This window comes from Nipponia nippon, unplaced genomic scaffold (assembly GCF_047370975.1).
Source record: "Nipponia nippon isolate SJK-2023a ecotype South Korea unplaced genomic scaffold, ASM4737097v1 scaffold_7, whole genome shotgun sequence".
NCBI lineage: Eukaryota > Metazoa > Chordata > Aves > Pelecaniformes > Threskiornithidae > Nipponia > Nipponia nippon.
Window position 1 is genome coordinate 11,502,474 of NW_028262391.1, and position 9,972 is coordinate 11,512,445.

Here is a 9,972-nt window from a genome sequence, read left to right on the forward strand (position 1 = left end):
GGATATCAAGTGTCTTGCATAACAGTAACACCTCATGCAGTTTCCTTAAAACACCAAGGATAAACATCAAACATTTCCTTAAAACACCAACTTACTACCTTGCTGAAATATTACAATTATGTGGTTTCTTTTCTAGAAGAAGAAACATCTACACAATACCTGTCTGTTAGGATATGCTCTCTGAGATGAAAAAGAATTGAATTCATGCAGCATAAAGCTAAATTAATGTCTTTTAAAAAAAATTGTAATTTAAGTATTAGGAGAATATCTACTTTCCCCTTTTATCATATTCTGTGTTAAGTTATGATATTATGCAGAACACAACTGAGAGATTATTGTTCTGTCCAGTGGGTTGTATGGTGTTTTCTAAATTTTATTTATTTTATTTTTTTATGATAAGGATTAAAATTTCCTGGTGCAAATTTTGGAGGTGAAAAAAATGGACAGGTTCTAGTTTATCTGTGGAAAAAGAACAAATAAACTGAAGAAAGAGGCAAAACTTTTAATCTTTATTGATTTGTGGACTCCTAAGCTTTCCAGGAGAGGTTTGTACCAATGTGTAGCAACTTTTAACTTAAAAAGAGGGTTACTTTTCTATGTGTTATTCACTGACTTTGATGTAATCTATGGACTACAGTAGGTTGCTCTGAAAGTTTTGGGAATCTCCACCACTGGAAGGCAACCAGAAATGGCGTAATTCTGGTGTTTTGGGACAAGATGATGGATTTAGGTAATCTGTTCACTCTCCTTTCAGATAATTTTTTTTATTATTGTTCATTTGGGAGAGGATTTCAGACCTCATCTCCCATTTTATTTACTCCTGTTGGGATGGCAAAATCTGTTTTGTCTTAAAGCTGCTTCTACTCCGTGCTTTTTCAGCCTCTAGGCCGTGTAGAAATTGGAGATCTTGCTGATTTAGAAGTGCCAAAGCAAGTTGCAGCAGTGAACCTGGAGATGACTTAGGGCGCCTCTGTCTGCTAAGTGAATTGTCAGGAACCATCTCCTTCGGAATTTAGGAGGCAAAGGGAAGATGATGTATGACTCTCAAACGTATGTGGGACTTCCCAGGTTGAGTCATTTTAGCGTGTACGGTGCTTCAGACTTTGGTCCTAAATACCATTTTTTAGCTGAACATAAGCCTTAACTACAGTAGTTTACATCCCTTATACTGTGACTGTAAAACAGTTTTCTTTCTCTCTTGATTTGGTGCTCTGTTGATTTCTGTATAAAGTCTTACTTTGTGTGTGTGTATATATATATGTATATTATTAGCTGATATATTACAGTGGATTTTTCAACACTTTGATCAAGAACTCAGCTAATGTTATGATTTGTCTTCAAGTAAGTACAGGAGATTAAGGGAATCCATGCATTCCCTTTGTATTGTATTGTACAAGTTGCCTGTTTTAAAATTTTATCATAATTTCTCTGAGCAGGCTTGCCGAATTTTCCAGTTTGCAGTTTCCAGCTCAAAACTTTTCAGCAAAATGAAGGTTATTGATTGGACTCAACATACGTTATGATCATGAAATATAAAGGTTTAATGCTATCCATGGGCTTCTTAAGAACTCCTCTAAATTCCCTTAAACTTCAAGCAACTATCTGAGAGTTACACGTATGGACACTCATTTCAGTTAGTTTTCTGATGAGTTTGATTTTTTTTTTTTTGTGGGTTAATAAAAGAAAATGCGTTAAATACAATCTTGCATTGTTCAGTCTTAAAACATGTAGATGAGCTGTTGTCTTTTTTTTTTTTTTTTTGCTTTAGTGGATTTTAATAATTTCAGATTCAAACATGAAATATAGGGCAGTTTCAGGGGCAGTATCATTCTGCTCTTCTGCGTTAGTGGCCCGCATGTGCAGATGCTTTCCAGAAAGTGTGGAAGCAGAGAAGCCATCAGAGGGCAAGGAGTGTGACTTTTTTTTTTTTTTTTTTTTAAATCTGTTTACTTTTTTGGGCAGAGAAGTGGAAACAGAAAAGGTTAAGGAGCATAATTTTCAGCAGCATGGTTCTATGAGTCTTACACTTGAAGAGTTAAATAGACAAATAACTGAGAGAAGCAATTTGAAATTAAATACCTTTTATGATTTTATCAGACAATTCTGACAGTTCCTGGATAATTCTTATGTTTGCCAAAAATTGCAGTGTTACTAATTTATGCTATTGAGCAGTCATTTATCCACCAATTTTTTCAGGTTTCGATGCTATTTGAGACTTTAAAATGAGTTAGCTGATGAAATTATCTAACTAACTTGACTTGCTGCTTGTATGCATCAGAACTTCATTTTTTCATATGTTTTTTTCCCCCCCTTTTCACCCAGCCAGTCACATCTGGTTAAAAGGAACCAAACACAATTCTGTTTCTGTTTGTGCGCGGAATCATTTGCCAAGTTTGCAAGTTTTGCGACAGTGAATGACCACTGAAAGCTGTTGATGCATGCATGCCATCAATGAGGATATGATTTATACACTTTAAAATTACCAGAATTATGATGAGTTGAGCCTTGAAATTACCTATTAATAATGGTGATGATGATGATGAAACTTAAAAAAGAAAAAAAAATAGAGCCTAGTGTGAAATAGTCAAATTGTAGCGAGCTTTTATACTGACATTTAAAATCACAAAATACTCTCCTTGTCCTTCCAGTCCACTTTTTTCTTTTTTAAAATTTACTTTATTAAACCTTTTTCTTTTTTTAAATCTGAGTGGTCGGGCTTGGTGAGCATGTCATTGATGATTAATTTATGCTCTGTAACCCTGTTGTTTTTAGCTTACTGTTTTGTGGAACCCATAGGTGGCTGTGTCCTAGAGCAATCAGAAACCGTAAAGCGTTATTACAAAAATAAATACACTAAGACACTTCTGTATGGCGATTGCTTGGTGCCCACCATACTGCATGAGCAGCAGCTTTGCTCTGAGGTCCCTGCGTGGTTGCTTCTTGAAGCAGTCGCTGGCAGTTTCTAAAGACCGAGTGATGGATCTAATACTACGTCTTTTCTGTATAGGTCTGGCATTGTACTCCATTTGGCTTAAATTATTCAGTCATAAATCTGTGTTCTCGTTACCATGATTAGTTAATTTGTCATAACGCCTTCTCAAACATATAGGGCTACTCCGTTACTAGCTAGGTCCCCTCTCTTTGCTGCATACTTTGCATCGCAGTGTTGCAGCATATCCCGTGTGAGTAGTCTTGCTACTTTGGCAGTGACCCTGCCCTTCTGCCTGTTGTCTGCTCTCCTAGACCTTTCTGCAGGGTAAATCTGGGTCCTGCTGAGTAAGGCTGGGCCCAACAAGAGGCTTAGTCTGAGCCTGGCCTTTTGGACACTGCAGGCAGTTTGTTTTCCTACTGCTAGGTGAGAGCTGTGGGCATGCTGAAGTACGGTGAGGCAACGTTATTTCAGAAAAGCTTAGGCTGACATTTACAAGGAAGGGAAAAGCAAGGAAGCTGTTTTAGAAGAATTCAATATTCTTTATTTTAATATTTTCAGTATAAGCGAGCAGTAGCTCTTCACATAAATCTCGCCCACTCTCCTCTGACACAAATGCTATTGCAAGAGCTCACCAGTCAAGATGACAGATGTTAAGTTTGGCTGTTTTGAACAGATGAGGAAATCTGCTTTTGTAATGAAGGTTTCAGGCCATAGGAGTGGGAAGCAAATGCAACAACTGCAGAGCACAGCAAAAGAACAGCGTCTTCAGAAAGGAAACAAATGATGAACATGGCGTGACGGGGGTGGAAAGGGTTCCCGGTACGCCTCTGCCCAGGGTGTGTGTCTTCTGCTATGCCATAAATGCCAGGGCTTGGTTTTTTTCTGTTGCAGACACAGGCTCAGTGTGTATTAGAAAACACCGACTGGTTCCGTGCTGTGTATGTATTGCTTGGCATGGTAGCGTGTGCTGGCTGCCTGGCCTGATGTCAAGCTAAACAGAGCAGACAATTGCTGGTTTGTTTTTTTTTTTCAGTGGAGACACTAATTTGGATGTCTCAACTTAGCTATTCCTTCCTCCCCTGCACCCCCCTGGTCTTTCAAAAGCTTCATAACAAGAGCTGTTACTTGGTCAGAATTTCTCTGTGGTAAGAGAATTCCACAGACACGGTGTGCCCAGGCAAGCACCGAGAGAGGGAGAGTGTGGCTTAGAGCACAGAGCTAGACTGAACGCGAGACTGGGAAATGTGACCAAAGAAAGTTCCCATTCTGTGTTTCTGTTCAGTTCAGGCAAAGAGAACTTTGCTTACATGCATTATAAATAAATAAGATAGTTTTTTGCCTCCTACTGTCATCTGTGTTGTTGGGACCTGAAGACTGATGAGCTGTTTAGGTTGCATAGACAAAGTACTGGAATGGGACTTGGGAACTTCGAATTATGTTCCTAGATCTGTTCATAGCTTGTCTGGGACTCTCAGGAACTCGCATTATCTCTCTGGGCCTAATCAACCCTGACGTTCACTTTTCAAAAGAGCTTTAAGATTGACTAATGAAAGCCAAGATGTAGATGGCAGCTGTGACTCTTCTGTTCTTTCCCTGTCCCCTGCATTTGCTTCCCACTCCTATGGCCTGAAACCTTCATTAGAAAAGCAGGTTTTCTGAGCTGACTAAACACCTCTGTCATCTCTACGGGTGAGCTCTTGTAATAGTATTTGTCAGATAAGAATGAGCAAGGCTTGCATGGAGAGGTGCTGCTCGCATACAATGAAGGTATTGGAACAAGGAAAACTGATTTTCCCCAAAACAACCTGCTTGCAAAAAGCTTCTCTGTAAACAGCTGTCTATACCTGCTTGATCTCACCATTACTTTATTTGTATTTTGGTCCTTAATTCACAGTTCGTGCACAGTAACTGAGTTCATTTAAATACTATCACTTCTGCGTTACAATGAATTGTAATATCCATCACTTTAACTCTTTCCGCTAGTAATAAGGTACCTAGTCATCCCAAAGTAAAACCAGATGGTATAAGTAACCTTAGAGAGATTTACCAAGGTTTTCTCAACACAGAATTGTAATTAATTTATTCATTTTCAGGCGTATTTCTGAGGGTGTAGCAGGCTGAGACAGTGTGCATCACTGACATGCAGTGACAGCAGGATTAGTAAAAGCTAGAGCCCTAGTTACTAGGGAGGAAAGTGACTGTTGTAAACCTTCCTCATATTTTGTTTTTCCATTGCTTTTTGGTTTTTTTTTTTTTTTTTTTTTTTTTTGTAATGCAGTGCTACTTAGGTGAAAGCAATGCAGACCTTACACAGGTGCTGCGGCACTGTGTATCCTAATGGTGTAGGACTTACAGAAGTCTATGTCCTTTCAGTGTCGCTCTTTTGTGAAGTGCTGTATGGTCTTGGCAGCGCTCTGCAGTCAGCTGCAGAGGAATTGGAGAGACAAGAATTCCATACGCTGAACCGTAGTGCATCAAGTCAGCTACCCTCTTCTTGCTGAAGGAAGAAGTAAATGTGCACAGTCGTATTTCTGGTATTTCCTAATGTTAGAGTATTTGCAGCTTCAGCATTCTTTTTGACAGTTTTTCAGAGCAGTATCTAGTAGCCTAGATGTTGCACTTGGAATGTCAGAAGTCATGGACAGAACAGAAAATTTGAGATAAGACTTGCTGAAATAGGTATTAGAGTTCTGTTTCTTCCTGAAAGGGAAACGGTAACCCTGAGTTCTACAACGCTATCTGAGAAATGTTCAGCTGTTCGTGTGTTTGAGACTGGAAAGACAGTAACGATGCTCATCTCGTTCGCATTCTTATTCAGGAAGCAACCTAGGCTGAAATACTGAAGAGTTTCTGATTGCTCAGGATTGGAAAAGATCCATTTTCAACAGTGTGGCAGTGCTCCACAGCTGAACAGCAGCTGACACAAGTCTATATTGTCAGAGGACATTCGGAGAAGCTAGTAATTGTACTTATTCCTTTTGACAGATGGAGCTCATCTAGACGTAATTGAAAGGAAAAGCCCAGCATGGTGTGTGAGCTTTTTTTTTTTTTAATATGTTTTGTGCTTAATATTATTTTTTTCCCACCTTTCTTTTGTTCTGTTACTGGATATAACATATGGTAAGCAATAGCTGCAGAAATTCTGAAAAAGTTGCAGAGTAGAAACCTAGTAAATGAAAAGCCTGGAGGAAAATGTGAAATATCTGAATATTATTCCTCCTTCTGATTTGAAAAGAAAACAAAAAAGTTTAAATATTGAAAATTTGAAATTGTTTGAAACAACTCTCTTGCAAATATCCTATTTCAAAACTTATAAAAATGAAACTAGTTCAAAATCTTAGTGATTTGGGGTTTTTTTCCTCCTTTTATGACCACTTGCATTGCAACCTACTGTCACTGGATCGCCTTTGTGCAGATATCTTTTATCATATAGAGAGAGACTCTGCCAGCAGAATATCCACAATTTAAAACTATAAAGGAATTATCTGTTGGCTAATATAGTAGCTAGCTGTGGTTAACGTGCTATTGGGCTAAGCATTAATGCCTACCACTGCTCTTGAGACGCTTTGAGTCTCTACCTACCAGACAGCCATCAAATGGGGGAATGTCAGCCCCTGACACGCCTTGGATCTAGCTGGTTCTCAGTGTGACTGAGTTGCTGTCTTCCAGTTCTCTGCTTTTTAGGTTTTGCTCTTTTCTTGTCAGTTCTTTTCCTCATCAATCCTTGAGCTGCTAGCTATTACAGTCTCAACAATTACATTTATATCTGTTTTTACCTAGTTTGCATGGCTTTAGTTTATGTTCTTTCTCGCACCTAATTTTCTCAGTGAATTTGAAGCTTGAAGCTCACTGGTAAGAAGAATGTATCGAAGTTTTGCAATTGGGGATCCTGTAATATTGAATACTTTCATCAATAACTTGTTTCATAGATGGAAGAGTGTGCTTATACGTTTACAGCTGACATGAAAACAAGCACTATGAACTGAAAAAATGACCTGAAAAACTCATCTGCAGTTCAGTAAAGCTAGGGATAATGTAATTGTATACTGTGGATTATTTCTAATTATATGGTGAAGAAAGAAAGTCTAAGCAGAAGCTGTGCAGATAAGGATCTAGGTTTTGTAGCAGATCACAAACTTAAACATGAGTCAATATATTACTCATCGAAAAATGCAAGCAGTTGTACCTGGTTGGGTTAAGTGTTATTGTATTCTTCAGCCAAGTTGCTATCAATAATGTTTTCATTTAGTGACTAGCTCATTCCCTGTTAGAAAAGGATGTAGAACTTTAAAAATGCAAAGTTTGACTTCTTAGTTCCTCTGAACGTATAGTGAATAAAGGGATGGTGACATTTATCTGCTATAAAAAACAGGACGATTTCCAAGTTAACTTAGACAAAACACCCTTAAAGAGACTCAAAAAAATGGGAAAATCTGTAAAATGTTTAAGCTCAGGGAATCTGTACTTGGCCGTTACTGTTTTGCACGTGTAAATCTGATGTTTGTGGGGACAGTTGGCCAGCTCAGCTTTGTGTATGAATGACCACCTTCAGCTGTTATTTTAACAAGAGCATCTACTGGCTTCTGCCATGGGTCAGGCCTCTGCAGGTATAGGACTTTGCAGACACTTAATTAAAATTAGGTTTTGCTACATAGACCATGGTAATTTAAAAAATGCAGAGAATATGTAGTGAAGAGAGCTCTGGGAGTGGAAGAAAACATGACACTGAAACAACAGGATATGGTAGGTTAAGTAAAAGTTGCAGCACAGTATCGGGTGTGCAGTCTGCACGTGGAATATTTCAGTATCTGAGGCAGGCCTGCCTGTCCTCCATCACAAGGTTACGATAGTGACTGTTCCATTTGTTTCCAGACCCATACAGCTCTAAATGTGGAACTCTTCTTCCTTGTGCTTGCAATTAGTTCTTAAGAAATTTGCTCAGCCTATGTAGCTCCACCTCACAAATTTATCTCTTGAATTATCTGAAGGAAAACTGTTTGTTCTTTAATTGCAGCCATGATTCTTATTGTCATAGCGTGTTGGGAGAGAAAAGCTTGTTGAATAAGCTCCAGTGAATAAACTTTCCTAGTAGCCTGGAAGGGTAGAAGGAGGTCAAAAGGGAAGATGATGAGATACCTGTTAATTCTGGATATGACAAGAACTCTTTCAGAAGTGGACGCTTCAGAGCAGAATAAAGTAGCTTCAGATGGTACGTGCACAGCTGTTGCTTCCCTAGGCAGACCTCTGTTGTAAAGCAGAAGTGATCTGCTCTGTCAGTGAGGCTCTCATGTTCCTCGCCATGTCTCTCCTGACTGTACAGCTCCTGAAATTGCCATGGGTGCATAGATGCTTTCCCTGGGAGCTGACTTCATGCCCTGTCCTTGGAAACCTCAGGCAGGTGGGGTTTAATGCAGCCTATGACATTCTCCATACAATGAGGTGCACGTGAAATTATTACTTTTAGCTGAAATGATCGACTGCTATAACTGGCTAAAAAAAGTTTTATGCCAAGTACTGCAGACCTGAGAATCAATTTTTAAGAGACTGTAAAAGCAGGGAGAAATAATGGCATTCTTCCCTCCCTGATGGCACCTCATGAAAACCTTACCTGTTAGGAAGGGATAAACCACATTATAGTAAGCTGAATTGCTACCCTTTACTTCTATGTAGTTATGCCAATGGTGCTTACTTACGGGTAGGTACTATGGAAATGCGGACTAACCAGAAAAATCTACCCTGAGCTCAGAAGAGGGGCCCCAGCTGAGGAAACAAAACGCCAGGGGCTTCTGGGGTTAAACCAGAGGGAGATTCTTTGAGCTATTAGCATTTGCTAGGATGTGGGAATAAGCTGCTGTGGGGAAACCAGCTTCAGGTGCCATGTGCTGCCTTTGTTTGCCATTATAGGCAGGCAAAGAGATTGCCACATGAAATGTCTGCGCTAGTTAGAGGGAACTGGAGGAAATTTAGGAATTAATTTGCAACTCTGAATTATTACAGCTTGACAACAAACTTTGTAAAATCCTGTAATTTCCTTAGCTCCCTTGTTGCACTGGAGTTTAGTCTTAGACCAGTTATGGTGGGGGGCTGGAGGAGGGGGCTGGAGGAAAAGAGAAAACGGCGCTTGGGGCACACTGATCCGTGGGCCAGCCCTGCTGGGTCTGAAGTTCTCAGTCCACTTCTCTGAGTATCCTCTGCAGCGTAGGGAGCTGCGAGAGGCACTTGGCTGGCTTCTTCCAGGTGCACTGTGCTTGCAGGCCAGCCGTGGGTGAGCTCTGGTGTGTAGACCTGAGGAGCTCAGAAAAGCATGGATCAGGGGTGCAGCCAGGCCTTTGGTGGGTGGAAGAAGATTTTGATTCCTTCAGAATCTTTCCAGAGAAAGTTCAGGGGTGTCTCCTGAGACGTGATGCACTTGCTGTTTCTTTGCATATGAGATCTGTTATGCTTTTTGTCAATAGTACTAGCTATGTTTGATTCCTCACTGTGCTATTTGCAGTTCATCTGTATTGTTTACCGTGAAAACTCAGATTACAGCACATCCTTGCTCTTGGTTCCCAAATCCGCATTTGCAAACACTCTTATACAAGGCTACCGACTGCCTCCTTTTGCCTCCGCCCCAAGAATGCTACCCGGTGAGTGCTCCTGTCCTTGTCTGTGTGCGTAGCACCTGGATGATCACTGCGGTATCTGAGCTCTTGGCTTGCATGTAGCCAGTGCTTTGAGTGACATGTTCTATCAAACTGATTGCTCAAAGGGATGGTTCTGAATGAAACTTCTATGAAATGCCTTATAGCCTCTATTGGATCGTAAAGTGATGGTAGCTATTAGCATATTGCAGCATAGCGATGTATTAAACACACTCAAGAATGGGAACACTCGTCATTTTCTGAGCTCAGGAAGTGTGGTAGGAAAGAAGGGAGGAGAAAAAATCAGAAAGCTTAAACGTGACAGGGAATAGTTAAGAACAACAATATTAGAGTCATTTCAACAGACAGATACATAGCAGTTTTCTCAGTGACAGAGTAGTTTGGAGGTGTGAATTG